We start from the raw sequence: 15,902 nt of genomic DNA, 5'->3' as shown, positions 1-15,902 counted from the left end.
AAGCCACCAAGTTAGTTTACCTGAAGGCCCCGAACTGCAGGGCACAACTCAACCAAGAGAGTTTATATGTAGATACGAATGGCTTGGCCTCTGCTCTCTTTTACTTCCTGTCCAAGAAGTCTTAAACCTAGGCTCGCAGGTGTTCAGAATGCAGCTCTGCACGCCTAAGGGAGAAATGAGAGCAGCCGAGTCCCATGGCGCCCAGAAAGTCCTTCTACCCGAAGCACTCTCTGAACATCTCTCTCTCTTCTTTTACCTCTGGGTAGTAGAGTCTTCCTATGACCCAGATTTAAAATATCACACTGGGGTTACTTTAAAACAGGCTAGAAGAACACTGACTGATATAAGTTTTAAAATCGGACAAAATGAAGTAGCAGTAAGCTTACAGGAAATGCTCCCACAGAGGGATCAAATATCTAAGCCTCTAAATATAATGTTTAGAGTTTAGGCATAAAAAGTTCTCCTATGTGCAAAATCTTCGCGGAGTATTAACATATTAGAGGTCTTCACTTCAAAATATGGGAAATCTTGCTCTCGTTAAAAACACTTTTTTTCTACATCTCCTAGAATCTCTTGAAAGGTGATTCTCTTAGAATTATAATAATGGTGGGTATTATTTTTTACTCTTGTTTTATGGATGGGGAAACTGAGGCTCAGAGAGATTAAATAATTTGCCTAAGGTCACAGAACTGCAGAACTTTGATTTAATGGAACAGGAATTCAAAAGAGAAGGTGTTAAAAGAAGTAAACAAGCCAAGAAGTTTTATTTCAAATGGAAGCTGACATCTCTTCTACGTACCCTTAGTCTCATACTTTATCTTAAGATTTAAACACCCCAGAAGCATTTTTGCTGAACTACTAATTACCCCCAAATTTCTTTGAGAAAAGTTTCTCTGTGGTTGACTAAGTTGTCAATGACTTCATTTTTAGGTACCGAACCCAAATCTGACAACTTTTCACCCTCAACCTGAAAATCCACATACAGAGTTCTGACATCAAGTTTATTCCAAATGGATATTCTTTAGTATGTCAGAGAAAGTCAAGTCCCAAGTACTTTCTTTTGGAATGAGTATCCAAAGATAGGAAAAGTAGCCAAAAAGGGAACATGAATAGATATATTTTCACTTTAAAAGACTATGCTATTAAATTTGCTTTGCAATTTCCAGAACAGACATAATGAATGTATTAAAATAAAACAGAAAATGTAATCAAACTTTAATATGATTTTATCAGAGACTTAAACACAATGGTAAAGGCCAGTATTTAATGGATTTAAATTCTAGTGGACGGAATTAAGAATAGTCACAAGGTCAAGGAATTAACTATGTCTAGACATCTCTCCTATACTTCTATCTGAGGAACAGCATTTTTTTTTTCTCATCCTTTGAATTCCCAAGCCAGGAATTCAGAACCTGCTGTTGGAAGGATCATCATCCTTAATTCTCAATCCATTTATCAGGCTAAAATGCAAATGTAAGTGGTGAATACATTTCAACAGCCCCAGAGATCCAAAGAGCCTTCTCAGGGAGCACGCTGAGCTAACTGGGCAAGGGTTAAGCCACCCCTATTTTTCAGATCTGAAAACAGTTGTTCTGATACGAGAAGAATCATTGCAATAGTGCCAGCTCCCGTCTACAAAAGCTATACACATTTTTTGCACAACTGTGTGATCGTTATGGCAACCATGAAAATGGAACTATCATTCTTCAAATCACACACTACCCGTACTGGATTACCTACATACGTTCGCTCTTCCACATCACCCAGAATTTCTTTTCAGAAAGTGCTATGTCTGTCCTATAGATGTTTAGGAGTAAGATAAAGTGGTCTCTTTCAAAGGGAGAGTCCGTAACAATGAATCTTTCAAAGGCCTAGTTCTTGAAGGATTCTAGGACTTCCCTGTCAAGACTTTTAATCCCATGGTCACTGGGAGGCCTCAAAATATTTCCCCCAGGGGGCAAGGAAACTGCCTGGAAAACGTATTCCCCAAATGACTGTTTTTTATTAAGAGCATGATTAAAGCACCATGAATGAGCCTTATTAGACCCTGCACGGCTCTGCAAAGGACTGAGAGCATTAGAAAGTGAGTCTCAGTCTAGCGAGCTGAGAGACTTGTTTAAGAAATACACACCAGCATTTTTATTAAATTTGCTGCTGAATAAAACAACACCAATGTGATCAAACAAAAATGTCAAAATAAACTTCAGCTATATTTTAAGATGATCAAGGACTCTGTTATTAAACAGTGTAAATTCTTTCTTCTCACTAATGGGGAAAGCAAACTCCAGTCTTGTATGTCTTTTAAATATTAATTTGGGGCCAAAATTCTGTTTCATTGTTCACAGAGGGGATTCTACAGTTTAAAAAAAAAAAGAAAAAGCAGCCTGCTAATGACTTCCTGGCTGATTTTAATATTAAGTACTTAGACTTTAGATGAAAATGTGTCCATAATTACTGTTTGCTCCAGAGAGTTTCCAAATAAGGTACCGAAATTCATCTAGTTTTCCTTTCTCAAAAAAACAAAAACAGGGGCTTCCCTGGTGGCGCAGTGGTTAAGAATCCGCCTGCCAATGCAGGGGAACGGGTTCGATCTCTGGCCCGGGAAGATCTCACATGCCGCGGAGCAACTAAGCCCATGCGCCACAACTACTAAGCCTGTGCTCTAGAGCCCGCGAGCCACAACTACTGAAGCCCGCACGCCTAGAGCCCATGCTCTGCAACAAAAGAAGCCACCGCAATGAGAAGACCGTGCACCACAACGAAGAGTAGCCCCTGCTCGCCGCAACTAGAGAAAGCCTGCACGCAGCAATGAAGACCCAACACAGCCAAAAATAAAAACAAACAAATAAATAAATAAATTTATAAAAAACAAATACCCACAAAGTTCCCCTATGAGGTGGGCAGGGCAAGTCAAGCTCTAATGCAGCACCCTTAGTTACAGTTGGCGCTCCCTTGGCCGCAGGGTGCAGTGAAACATGGGAGCGCTACTTCTCCACTCGCACCCCATCTTCAGGAGAGGAGGAGCTCCCAAGGGACCCCAGGTGACCCCCATCTACAGTCTACACTTCTTCCTGCACTTTCAGGGTTCAAGTCACCCCGCATACTCCCTCTACCTCAGCCCAATCCCCAACTTCTAGTCTTTACCAAGTCTTGGACTGGGTCCGAATTCATAATCCCACCCTCACTTCCTACTGAAGCAGCTCCCCAGCTAGACTCCAGCCTCCTCTCCTGCTCTCCTGCCTTTCAGATCCTTTAGCATTTGACTACCAGGATAAAGTTCCTAAAATACAGCATTAGATCACGCTCCTTTCTCAAAAATCCTCACTGGCTTCCAGCTATCCTGACATTACAGTCCTCAGCTTGGCGTTCAATAGCCTCCATGATCTGGCTTCAAACAATTTTTCCACCCTCCTTAAGATGACTTGTCTACATTAACATGGGGCCTTGGTAAGCCAGTTGTACTAAACATCCTGAATTAGCGATTTGTGTAGATCCATCACTTCTTCTTTCACCCCTCCTTAAGATGACTTGTCTACATTAACATGGGGCCTTGGTAAGCCAGTTGTACTAAACATCCTGAATTAGCGATTTGTGTAGATCCATCACTTCTTCTTTCACCCCTCCTTAAGATGACTTGTCTACATTAACACGGGGCCTTGGTAAGCCAGTTGTACTAAACATCCTGAATTAGCGATTTGTGTAGATCCATCACCTCTTCTTTCAGACTTTATTCTCCTTGACGGAAAGGACTATTTCTTTCAATTACATATTTTGCAATTCCAACAATACCTATTTCAGGGTCTTGCAAATAGTAAAGATAATAAATATTTACTGAATTGAATCTTTAAGTGGGCCCCTTCAACTCTAACCATGGGACAAAAGACTGGGGCTGTGGTAGAGCTAATAGTCCCTTTACCAGAAGTACCATCTATCTGTGAGAGTAGATTCCACTTCAGACGATGTCTCGGGACCTCTAGCTATGGCCTGGGAATATGGCCCTAGAGAATTTTCTAGGTTTAGACCCCAAGTCCTTTGGACTATGAATATACTGATATGCAAAGGTAGATGAAAAGGGGCCAAAGAAAGGGGGTAAGAGGGAACAGAATTTGAGGGCAGAAGGCAGTGTGAGATTTGTACTCTACATATACCTCAAACATCTTTTTGGTAAGGCAATGTGTCTTAATGCTCACCAGAAAGAAAGAAGGGGCAATATTTTATCAAGCATAGTATATGCTAGACCTGCATTCTACAGGTAAGCATTCTACATGTTGTTATATTTAACCCCTGCATGACCTCATGAGAAATATAGTAACTGTACATTCCTTTTAACTTGTAAAGAAAGAAAGGCTCAGAGAATTTAAGTAACTTGCCCAAGAACACATACCTAGTAAGTGGCAGAGTGAGGATTCAAGCCAAACTTGTCTCTGAAACCTGCATCTTAGTATTTCACCCCTGTGATATCAGGGTCATTTAAAATTTTCAAACTCCTGGGATAGAAAAATAACCAGTAGCATCATGTATAAAGGTAGGAGGGAACAGAACTGTGGTGGATTGTTATCTGTCTTGACGTTCCCTCTCCCAAACCAACATGTAACCCAGAGCAGGGCAAACTTGATTCTCACTCTAGAATTCGGAATTAGGACAGAGAAGGGAGAGTGTGAGAAGGAGGAAAGTATGTGAGGGGAGAAGATGGAGAGAGATATCAGGCTCCCTCTGGGTGACTGTGGCAGCTCTTAGGTTGCAGCCATCCCACTGCAGAGCAGGAAGCCAAAGAGGCCAGTATGAATGAGGGAAGCCGACGTGTAGAGAGCGTGAGAGGCAGAGATGAAGAAGCCTTTCTGGGTTCGCTGCTCTTGGATTCTGGGAGTCATCGCAGGATCCTTAAAACAGATTCCCCTTTCTGCTTAAGTGAGCTCCAGTGGTTTCTGTTATTCGGGACCAAAAGTCTTGATTAATGCAACAGCTGTGGGAAGTTTCCTAGAATGGCTAACTCGTTGTGGCTTTCTCGTTAGCAACCCATGACAGGATGTTACAGCCGATGCTTCCACCCTGCCCACTCCTGGGGGCACCAGGTGCTGGAAAGCAGAGGGAGGGCATGGCAGAGTATCAACAACAAGTTTCTATTTTTTGGGGGTGGTGGTGGTGGGGCGCACTGTGCAGCATGCAGGATCTTAGTTCCCCGTCCAGGGATCGAACCCACGCCCCCTGCAGTGGAAGTGCAGAGTCTTAACCGTTGACCGCCAGGGAAGTCCCTCAAGTTTCTATTTCAAAAACAAATTAATTTTTAGAAAGATTGCTTCTGTAACTCAAATTACACAAAGTACAATGCTATAACATTTTTTGACCAGTAGGGTTTTGAAGAAGGCTCTAACTTCTCCTTTCTCAATATGGGGAGGGGAAGTATGTGGTGTTTTTGATTGATTTGGTGTTTTTTTGATTGATTTTTTAAAAATGTTTATCAAGAGTGTGGGTTTAAGGTGGAGAAACATGGAGATGGTGGTTAAGAGATTCCTAGACTGCAAAACTGAATTCAAGTCCAAGCTTTGCCCCTCTCAGCCATGTGACCTTGGGCAAGCGACTACACTCATCCGAGCCACAGTTTCTTCATCTGTAAAACAGGGATAACTATTTCACAGGATTGTTTGAATGATTAAATAAGGTAATCCTTAAGTATAAAATAATTAAACATATAAAGAGGTATAAAAGGTGCACTCAATTAAATATGTGTTTTGGTGTATGTAAATCTGCCACATTAACGACAAAGCTAAATGCAAACTTCAAACTTTTACACGTGTTAATTTTCTTCATCCTCTATATTTTTGGATGAACATTAATGGAGATGATCTATTACTAGGGAACTGATCTTTCTCTTTGTGTGTCCTCAGCGTGTATCAAGCCCCAAGGCAGAGACGACAGGAAAGGGACACCCAGTGAGTACTTACTACGTGCCCAGCACTGTCCCAGGTCTGACCAACAGTCAAGATTATGCTAGTGATTTAATATTTTCAAAGTAACTCTATTTCAAAAAGAAACGATTAAATATGGCTATAGAAAAGGATAATTGAACACACATTTAAAGTATTATTATGCTTGTGGGAACACTCCTATCCTAGGAATTCTAATTACATCTGTAAGACCACAGGAGAACTGTTTAAACAATCACAATTTGAAACTCTTGATTCTCCCACATACAAACTTTGGTATAATTCCACTAGGTCACCTCTCAGGCAAAAAGATTATAGGGAAACTTTACATTTGCACAGTATGAGTAAATATATGTAACAAAACCAATTTTTTCACACATATAACAGGACTTCCATGCACGCCAGTCTCTTCCTCTGAAAGTTACAAAGGGACTCTGCACACTTATTCACATAATGCCACAACTGCTCAAAAGGGTTTTGGAATTCTTTAAGAACTACTTTCTAAGCCAATTCATGAGCTTCACGAGAAAATCAGTTTTACTACTTTATAATTATACTTTATTTTTTTTTGAAGTTGTATTATCCAGCTTGATCACCCACCTGATTTACCACTCTTGGCTCTAAATTGACTTGGCTGTTTCCAAAACTCAAACGCATTCTCAAAAGATGAAGATTGGCCATTGTTGAAAATGTGCCTTAGGCTCCGAAGGCAATTTCCAAAGAGGAGTCCAGAAATGTGTGCGGCGCCTTACCCACTGCCTGCCAGCAAGCTCCGATCCTCCTCATTCTCAAAAACATCTTGAGGACCCTGCTCTGTCAAGCTCCCTCTCACCACCTCTGGTGCAGCAAAGCTCCTTGAAAGGGATGTTTCCACTTCGCACCCCTACGTTTTCACGTCCCTTCACCCCTCGACTGACTACAGCCTGCTTTGGCTCTCATCACGCCAACGAAAAAACTCATGAGATATTCAAAAGAAAAGGACTTGATGACCAAATGCAGTGACTTCTGTTCCAGAGCACAGGGCAGCTCACCCTCGATTGGAACTTGTCACCAACTGTGCCTTTCCTTTTTCTTTAACTCTTCTAATATCTTCCCTTCTGCAGCCCACTCCCCACCTTCTCCTAAGAAGCTTCCACCCTTTAAACGTCGGAGTTCTTCACAGTCCATCACTGGTCCTCTTTCCTTTTCCGACTGTAGGCTTACTAGGTATATTCATTCACTCTGTGGCTTTAACTACTACTTCATGCACCTAAATAGGTATCGGCAGCCCAGACTTCTTTCCTGAGTGCCAGGCTCGTTTTGCTTTCGGCCTCGTGGACATCTCCTTTTGGTTATTCTAGGCACTTAATGTCCAAATTTTACTCATCTTCCCCTATCTAAACATTCTGTTCTTGCCCTCTAACTCACAATCTCAGATTTTCCTGAATTTCACCGCAGCCTAAGGTTACTGACACAAGTTCAAGGGCCATACAGACATATCCCCTGAGAGGTCTTCTTAGAGGATGTCAGGAACAGTGTTAATTGCTTTTTTTCCCCCCCTTCTTCTTCTTTTTTAAATAATAATAAGACAAAAGCCTTTGGAAATCCTATTCATCCCTCATGACCAAATTCAAAGATTACCTGGCTTCAAAGTTTCCTCATGCAAAATTAATTATTTTCTCCTCTGTGTTCACCTGGTGGCTCTTACTAAAAAAAGCCTAAACTTGTATTTAGAGATAATTGCTGATTAATACACAATGGTAAGAAATAATAGAGAGATGCTATCTACCTTTTACCTAATTTCCAATGGTAAAATCTTACAAAATTATAGTACAACACCCAAACCAGGATGTTGACATTGATACAATGCACTGATCTCGTACTCATGAAGTTCTCATCCATTTTATCACACGTGTAGGTTCACGGAAGCACCACCTCAATCAAGACAGAGAGCTATCATCACCTCAAGGATCCTTCAAACCGTCTTTTAATAACGATCATACCCAACTCCCACCTGCCCTACCTCCCTCAGTCCCTGGTAACTACAAACCTATTCTCTGTTTCCAAAATACATCTTTCCTAAAAAGTGATATCAACAGAATCATACAGATGTAAACCTTTCAGACCAGCTTTTTTCACTCGGCGTATTTCCTGAAGATTCGTGCTGTTGTTGTGTATATCAACAGTCCATTCCTTTTTGCTGCTGAGTATCATTCCATGATGTGGATGTACCACAGCTTGTTCAACCATTCACACATGGAAGGAAATCTGGGTTGTTACCAGTTTGGGGATGTTATGAATAAAGTTGCTATGAAAATCTGTGTACAAGTTTTCGTGTGAACCATAAGTTTTCATTTTTCTGGGCTAAATGCCCAGGAATGCAATTAGCAGGCTGTATGATGGCTGCATTTAGCCTTTTAAGAAACTGCGGAAGTGTTTCCAGAGTGGCCGTGCATTTTACATTTCCACTAGCAAAGTGTGCATGAGTCACTTTCTCCGCATGCTCACCAGCATTTGGTATCGCGCGGAACTTTTCACCAACTTTGGTTTTTCCTTCTATTTTAGCCATTCTGATAGGTATGTACTGGTATTTCACTGTGGACTTAATTCACATTTTCTAGTAGCTCATGATATTAAACATCTTTTTGCTTGTGCATTTACCATCTGTAGCATGTCTTCTGCCCATTTTCTAACTGGATTGGTTTTATATTGTTGAGTTTTAAGGGCTCTCTATGTACTGTAGATACTAATCCTTTGTTGGATATGTTTGCAATATTTTCTCCCAGTCTAGCTTGTCTTTTCATCTTAAAGACTCTTAACAGGGTCTTCCACAGAAAAAGCTTTTAATTTTAATGAGAACCGATTTATCTTTCCTGATGTGGACTGTGCTTTTTTTGTGCCAAGTCTAAGAACTCTTTACTAACCTTGCATCATGCAAGTATTCTACGCTCTGATCTGTAAGTTTTACAGTTCTACAGTTTATACTTAAGTCCATGACCCATTTTGAGTTAACTTTTGCATTAGGCATGAGGTTTAGGTCAAGGTTCATTTGTCTGTGTACACCCAATTCCTCCAACACCATCTCCTGAAAGGCTATCCTTCCTCCATTGAATTGTTTTTGATCCTCTGTCAAAAATTAATTGGGCATATTTGTGTGGAACTAATTCTGAGCTTTCTATTCTGTCTCATTAATCTATGTGCCTATCCCTTGTAGGTTTTTTGTACATGATCTTTATCAAGCTGACGATGTTCCTCTCCTTGTCTAGTTTGCTGAGAGTTTTTAGTATGAATGTGTGTTGGATTTTTTTCCAAATGCCTTTTCTGTAATAACTGATGGGATCATACAATGAAACTGTTTTTTTATTCTGTTAATATGATAGATTACATGTATTGATTTTTAGTAACAGTTTTATTGAGATATAATTCACACACCATAAAATTCTCCCTTTTAAAATGTACAATTCAAGCTTTGCACAGTTGCAGTATCATAGCCAATGAGGCTTATCCAAGGCATGATTATTGATAATTGAAAAAAATTAAATGTACAGTTCAGAGGTTTTTAGTATATGCAAAGAGTTGTATAATATAATCATTTCCATTACCTAATTTTATCATATTTTCATCACCCAAAACAGAAAGTCCATACCCATTAGCAGTCCCTCCCTATTTCCCCTTCCCTGTAGCCCCTAGCAACCACTAATTGACTTTCTTATCTATCATACACTACGTGGCCTTTTATGCCTGGTTTCTTTCATTTGGCATTATGTTTTCAAGGTTCATCCATGTTGTAGCATGTACCTGTACTTCATTCCTTTTCACGGCCAAAGAATATTCCAATGAATGAATACACCACACATTCACAGTAGATGGACATTTAGGTTGTTTCCATTTTGGGAGCTATTATGTAAATGCCATTATGAACATTCACATTCAAGTTTGAGGAATTGCCAAACTGTTTTCCAAAATGGCTGCACCATTTTACACTCACACCTGCAGTATATGAGGGTTTTCAATTTCTCTGCATCCTCATTAACACTTGCTATCTGTATTTTTGATTATAGCTATCCTAGTGGGTGTACAGTGTTATCTCATTATGGTTTGCATTTTCATAATGACCTATGATATTGAGCATTTTTTCATGTGCTTATTGGCTATTCGTATAACTTAAATTCTTTGCTCATTTAAAAATTAAGTTGTGAGAGCTCTTTATATATTCTGGATACAAGACCCTTATTAGATACAATTTGCAAATATTTTTCCCGTTCTGTGGGGTTTTTCTTTTTTTCAATTTTTTGATGGTGTTCTTTGAAAATCAGTTTGTATTTTTGTTTTTGTTCTTTTTCTATTTTTTTGGCTGTGTTGGGTCTTCGTTGTGGCGCGAGGGCTCCAGGGCGCATGGGTTCCGTAGTTTGCAGCACACAGGCTCTCTCGTTGAGGTGCGCGAGCTCAGTAGCTGTGGCACGCGGGCTTAGTTGCCCCGCAGCACGTGGGATCTTAGTTCCCCGACCAGGGATGGAACCTGCGTCCCCTGCATTGGAAGGCGGATTCTTTACCACTTGACCAACAGGGAAGCCCCTGATGGTGTTCTTTGAAGCACAGGTTTTTAATTTTGATGAAGTCAAATTAATCTGTTTTTTTCTGTGATCACTCATCCTTTGCCTAACCCAAGGTCACGAAGATTTACTCCTATGTGTTCTCCTAGGACAGTTAGTTTTAGCTCTTACATTTATGTGTTTGATTCATTTTATATTAATTTTTGTATATGGTGCATTGATTTCTGAATGTTGAGCCAGCCTTGCACACTTGGAATAAATAATACTAGGTCATGGTTTACAATTTTTTAAAACAGATTGCTAGATTCAATCTGCTAATATTTTGTTGAGTACGTTTGCATCTGAGTTCATGAGGGATACTGGCCTATAGTTTTCTTTTTTTATATACTCTTTGTCTGGTTTTGGTATCAGGATAATACTGGCTTCATAAAATAAGTCAGGAAGTGTTCCCTCCACTTCTATTTTCTGAAAAAGATTGTGTAAAACTGGTATAGATTCTTCTTTAAATATTTTCTAGAATTCTCCAGTGAAACCACCTGGGCCTGGAGATTTCCTTTTAGGGAGCTTCCACATTCTGAATTCACTATTTTTAATGGTTATAGGACTAGTCAGATGGTCTATTTCAATTGGGTTGAATTTTGATAGTTTGTAGTCTTTGATGAATTGGCTTATTTCTACTAAGTTGCTGAATTTATGAACTTCTTGATAAGCTTCTTGATTTATAAACTTCTTGTAGTATTCCCTTATAATCCTTTTAAGCTGCAGTATCTGTAGTGATGTCCTGTTCCATTCTTAATGTGATCTGTGCCTTTCCTGTTTATCTGTCAGTCTTGCTAAAGGTTTATCAATTTTATTGATTTTTTTCAAAGAACAAGTTTTTGTGTTTTTATTTTTTCCTATTTTTAATTGTATTGATTTCTATTCTTTATTATTTCTTTCTACTTACATTGGGTTTTTTTCTCTTTTTATAGATTTTTGAGGTAAGTACTTAGATAACTGATTTGAAACCTTTCCTCTTTTTAATTTACACATTTAGAGCTATAAATTTCCCTCTCAACACTGCTTTAGCTACATCTCACATATTTTGCTATGTTTTCATTTTCATTTAGTTCTAAGTATTTATTTTAATTTCCTTTGAGACTTTCTCTTTGACCAAGGGACTATTTAGAAGTGTGTTGTTTATGCTCCAAGGGCCTAGAGATTTTCCTGTTGCCGTTCTACTATGGATTTCTAGTTTATTTCTATGTGGTTAAAAAACATACTCTGCATGATGCCATTTCTTTTACACTTGTTGAGGTGTTTTTTATGACTCAAGATATGGTTCATCCTGGTGAATGCCCCATCATGCCAATAAAAAAATGTATTCTGCTACTGTTGGGTGGAGTGTTCTATATGTATATCTCAATTAGGGTTTACTGGTTGATTGTGTTCTTCAGATCTTCTGTATCAATTCTGATTTTCTGAGAGAGGTATTTAAGTACCCAAATATAATTGTGGATCTATTTCTCCTTTCAGCCCTATCACAGTTTTTGCTTCATGTAATTTGAGACTCTGTCGTTGGGTGCATTTACATTTGAGATCATTATGTCTTCTAGGTAGAATGATCCTTTTAATATTATGTAATGACCCTTTTTGTCCCTAGTAATTTTCTTTGTCCTGAAGTCTACTTTATCTGATAATAATATAGACACTCTTGCTTTTCTAAATTAGTGTTTGCATGGCATATCTTTTTTTCATCCTTTTGCTTTAAACCTACCTATGTTACAGTCTTTGAAATGAGTTTGTTGTAGACATCTAATTGTTACATCATTTTAAAAAAATCCATCCCACCAATCTCTGCCTTTTAATTGGTATATTTAGGACATTTACATTTAAGGGTAATTATTAATATTTTATGGGTTAAGTTGCCATTTTATATTTTGTTTTCTGTTTGTTTCCTCTCTTTCTCATTACTGTTTTTCTTTTTCCTGTAGTTTAAATACACATTTATATTTTGGATCCCACCTTGATTTATTTATAAAGTTTTTAAAATATATCACTTTGTATAGTCTTCTGAGGGGTTGCTCTAGGTACAACAATATACATAAGTTACACAGTCTACCCGTATCAACATTTTACTACCTTGAGTGAGGTGTAGAAACCTTAATTCCACTTAGGCTCCTTTATCCTCTCCCCATTCTAAGTATAATTATCTTAAGTATTTTTTCCACATGACATTGATCACTACATTAGTTGGTATTATAATTTATGATTTAAGAAACTCATGAAGGGGATAGTTTATATTTGCTCCTATTTTTACTCATTCTGATGTTCTTCTTTCCATTCTGAAATTCCAAGCCTTATGTTATCATTTCCTTTTTTTAAAGAGAACTTTAGTTATCCTTTCAGAATAATTTGGCTAGCAATAGATTCTCCTAGCTTTCTTTTGTCTGAGAATTTTTTTATTTCCTCTTCATTTCTGAAGGATATTTTTTGCCAGAAACAGAATTCACGGTTGACAATTGTTTTCTTTCAGTACTTGAAAAATGTTGCGCCACTTCATTCTGGCCTCCATGGTTTCAAATGAGAAACTAGTATCATTTGAATTGGTGCTCCCCTAAAAGTAATGCAGCCTCTCTCTACTTCACAGTCTCTTTCTTTGTATTTAGTTTTCAGAAGTTTAAAATGATATGTGTCAGCATCGATCTCTTTGGGTTTATGCTGTTTGGGGTTGTGATATTGTGACTGATAATAAGAAGTATATATTTGGTCTTCACCCTTGCTTCCAGCACAGAGATCCTAAAACTCTTGGACTTTCCTAAATGATAACAATAAAGGTGTCTTTTGATATTCATAACAAATCCCTTTCAATCACACCTGAGGTTTATGTTAACGAGGTGACTTTTGGAAACCATTTAAGGATGGGGGTGGGGGTGGGGTGCAGGTTGTCAGAGGAACCAACCATGTGATTAGAGAGCGGGAACTTTTAGCCCCACTCCCCAACCTCAGAGGAGGGAATAGAGTGGCTGAAGATTGAGTTCAACTACCAATAGTCAATGATTTAGTCAATCATGCCTACGGAATGAAGCTGCCAGAAAAACCCAACAGGATGAGGTTCAGAGAGCTTCTGGGTTGGTGTACATGTGGAGGTGCTAGGAAGACGGCATGCCCAAAGAGGGCATGGAAGCTCTACACTCCCTTCCCACATACCTTCTCTGTGCATCTTTTCCATTTGGATGTTCCTGAGCTACAACCTTTCATAATAAACCAGTAATCTATTTGATAGTATCAGAACTGAGTTAAACTACAGTATACCAAGCGGGTGTTGCAAACTTGCTTGATGTGTGGAAAACACACACATCTGGTATCAGAAGCGAAGTAGCACTGTAGTCAAGTATTGAGAGCAGAGGACACACAGGAGGAGTGTGCTTTTCTTTACAGGGGTAGGCTCAGCTTATTGAATCTGTGGGCTTGTCTTTGGCCAAATTTGGCAAGTTATCAACCATCACTTCTTTGACTACTTTTCCAGTCTCATTCACTCTCTCATTTTGGGAATCCAGTGATACAAATGTTAGCTCTTTTATTATTATCCCATAAGTCCCTGTTGCTCAGGCTAGGTAATTCTGTTAGCCTGTCTTCACGTTCACTAATTCTATCCTGTCATCTCTGATCTACTATTGAGCTCTGGATAGTTTTCTCTTTTGATGAGGGTATTTTTCACTTCAATATTTTCCATTTAGTTCTTTTTTTAGAATTTCTATTTCTTTGCTGAGATTTTCTATTTTTTCATGTTTTAAGAGAATTTATAATTATTTGTTAAAGCACTTTCATAAAGACGGCTTTAAAATCCTTGTCAAATAATCACAGCATCTGATTCATCTTTTGTTTTTGATATCAACTATCTTTTCTTATTCATATTATGATCTTCCCGGTTCTTGCTCTGATGAGTGATTTTCAGCTGTATCCTAGACATTCTGGATATTACATTATGGGACTCTGGGTCCTATTTAATCTTTTTTTAGTAAGCAGTCCCCTACAGAGGTGTCATACAAGGGCCAGGTGTGCATGTTCAGCTTCCCGCAGGGCCCTGTTGCTATCTGCCCAGCAAAAGTGAAGCACTGACTCAAAATGCCTCACTGCAGATGGTAGGTAGCCATTCAGCTCTCCTTTCAGCCCTGCTGACATCTTCCCATGAAAGATGGGCACCAGTTCACACTGTCTCACTGCCTCCAAGTATGGGTATAAGCTTAGCTCCCCATTAGGCCCCACTGCCACCAGGAAGAGGGAAAGCTAAAGTCCGATATATACTGCTTTGTCACTACAGCTTGGGAGCAGAAGTTCAAATCCCTGCTGACACTAGGAGAGGAACATAGATGAGTGCCAACTATCCCTCTCCTACCACTTTGTTTATGCTGGTAGAAGGCAGAGGCTCAGCTGGCACTGGGTTCCACTGACACCGGGGGGGGGGGGGGGGTGTTGTGGTGATCAGCCCTGACCCATCAAGTCTCTTTGCTGCCAGGCAGGGATGGAGGCTCATCTCAGCACTGGAACCTGCTGGTACTACTCTCAAGGGACAATTGGAAATACCTACTTTTGCTGGACAAGGGATAGATCAGCTCTACTCTCAATTTTTTTTTTTTTTTTTTGCGGTACGCGGGCCTCTCACTGTTGTGGCCTCTCCCGTTGTGGAGCACAGGCTCCAGACATGCAGGCTCAGCGGCCATGGCTCACGGGCCTAGCCGCTCCGCAGCACGTGGGATCTTCCCGGACTGGGGCACGAAGCCGTGTCCCCTGCATTGGCAGGCGGACTCTCAACCACTGCGCCACCAGGGAAGCCCTCTACTCTCAATTCTTCCAATACTACCCATGCAGAGGAAACACAACCTGCTTCCACTGGATGGGAAACAGGGTCAGCTCCCTGCTTGGCCCCAGTGACACTATCACAGTAGGGAAACTGGAGCATGCCTGCTTCCACTGAGAAGGGGAAGGAGGGACAGTTCCTTACTTAGTTCCACTGACACTACTCTGGCAGGGTAATTAGGGCACCACCAACTGCTTCTCCTGTGCAGGGGATGGAAGATTAGCTCCCTGCTCAGGTCTGCAGACACCTCCCAAAGTACGAATCAGAGTGTCACCTGCATGTGGCAGACACAATGGAAGATTAAGTCACTGCATGGCTCCACAGACATTACCAAGTGGGGGGAATTGGAGCATTGCTGAGTGATTTTATGAGATAGGATGGGGCGAAGGGATGTAGAATATTAATGTGTTGCTCAGCCCAACAGAAACTATGGGTGTGTGTGTGTGTGTGTGTGTGTGTGTGTGTGTGTGTGTGTGTCTTTTCCCTTGGTGTTTGGCTGGAGTACAGTGAGCATTGCTAAAAAGGTTTTCTGTTGATAGACATGCTTTTCTTGTTCTTTTGGCTAGAGGAGAAAGGTTTCTGTTGGGGGTTATTTTTCCTGTGCTT

General features: G+C 40.0%; 1 protein-coding gene and 1 non-coding gene across 3 annotated transcripts in view; one reads left to right on the top strand and one right to left on the bottom strand.

The window, feature by feature from the left end:
• Window positions 1-15,902, bottom strand: part of DIS3L2 (DIS3 like 3'-5' exoribonuclease 2) — a 323,449-nt gene that overhangs the window by 160,305 nt on the left and 147,242 nt on the right. The window lies entirely within an intron of this gene.
• On the top strand, window positions 9,369-9,504 carry LOC136126188 (U4 spliceosomal RNA). Its single transcript, XR_010656081.1, has one exon. It is a non-coding gene; the product is annotated as a U4 spliceosomal RNA (small nuclear RNA).

The sequence above is a fragment of the Phocoena phocoena genome, chromosome 7, assembly GCF_963924675.1.
Source record: "Phocoena phocoena chromosome 7, mPhoPho1.1, whole genome shotgun sequence".
Lineage (NCBI taxonomy): Eukaryota > Metazoa > Chordata > Mammalia > Artiodactyla > Phocoenidae > Phocoena > Phocoena phocoena.
Note: the sequence above shows the minus strand (reverse complement) of the source record. Positions and strands in the feature narration are given on the sequence as shown.